Genomic DNA, 1,091 nt, shown 5'->3' with positions numbered 1-1,091 from the left:
TCTCTCTCTCTCTCATACTGGGTGAGTTGTAGGCGGCAGTGTCAGTGAGATATGCGGTGGGTTGGGCAGACAGCAGACTGACAGGGAGGAGCTCCAGTCACAGCAGCCTGCAGACCCTCCCAGCACTGTGGAAGGAAGCGGAAATAAACGTCGTAAACCTTATGCTAGTAGCTACGTTCAGGCTCCTAGGACGGGGTGGAAGCGACATCAGACGTACATCGTTTGTTGCCTCAAAAGAGGAAACAGGGAGTGGATAATTACACGATAGGGTTTTTGTGTGTTACGGTGGCAGCATCGAAACGGAATATCTCGAGTGGTGAGTTTTCCTGATTCTTTCTCCTTACATAAAAGTTGTGCACTCTTCCCTTTCGCGACGCAGGCTAGGCAAGTTGAGTAACGTTAGCGGGGCTAACTGTGCCACTGAGCTAGCAACAACAGCTTGCGCTATGAGGGGAAAAAAAAAAAAAAAAGGTGTTTTCTTCCTTTCACATTTGCCAACGTGAAGCTAGCTCACAGGCCTCGAGCGTCAACAAACATGGTCGTGTTTGTGGTCAGAGTGGACACTTCTTTTGAGCGGTGTCATCGTCCGTCTGCCCGCGGTGGTGATACATTAACGGGGTGAAGTTTGAGAAGCACACCGCGGCGCAGTTATTGTTGTCCGACCGTTAGCCGGCATGCTAGCTGTAGCGCTCCAGAACGCTGGGCGCAGGCTGTTCGATGGAACGGACTCGATCCACTCGAACTCGGTGGGAATAAAAAAAACGGTGAAAACGCGGTCCGGTGCTCAGTGTGGCACATTAGTACCGGGTGGAGACATCTGACAGTGTTGTGGCGGTAACACGTCATGAGGCGGTTGTGGATTGTAGAGGAGTTTAGAGGCAGTCTGCCCTCTGTGGACTTCAGCTTCCCTTTCCATTACTTTGCCTTAACCAGCATTACTTCTGTCTCTCCGCTTACAGTGGCCATGGGTTGAGTTGTTGACAGTTGTACTACTGTAAACAACGGCTGCAGTCACATTTTACGACTTGTTGTGTCCGTACTGTCAAGTGACTGCTGTAAAAGTCATCGACTGTTCCAGCTAACCCATTATC

General features: G+C 50.5%; 1 protein-coding gene across 2 annotated transcripts in view; it reads left to right on the top strand.

Moving 5' to 3' along the window:
• Positions 1-150: 150 nt before the first annotated feature.
• LOC118323001 (growth factor receptor-bound protein 2) overlaps positions 151-1,091 on the top strand; it is a 28,986-nt gene continuing 28,045 nt past the window's right edge. Inside the window, exon 1 of one of the 2 annotated variants that reach the window (XM_035654902.1) lies at positions 151-316. The gene's annotated coding sequence lies outside the window, so the exon portion shown is untranslated. The remainder of the gene's footprint in view (positions 317-1,091) is intronic. The other variant, XM_035654903.1, reaches the window with a different exon arrangement.

The sequence above is a fragment of the Morone saxatilis genome, unplaced genomic scaffold (assembly GCF_004916995.1).
Source record: "Morone saxatilis isolate NCDOM2014 unplaced genomic scaffold, NCSU_SB_2.0 Contig14, whole genome shotgun sequence".
Lineage (NCBI taxonomy): Eukaryota > Metazoa > Chordata > Actinopteri > Moronidae > Morone > Morone saxatilis.
The sequence above is the reverse complement of the archived record's forward strand: the minus strand, read 5'-3'. Positions and strand labels throughout refer to the sequence as shown.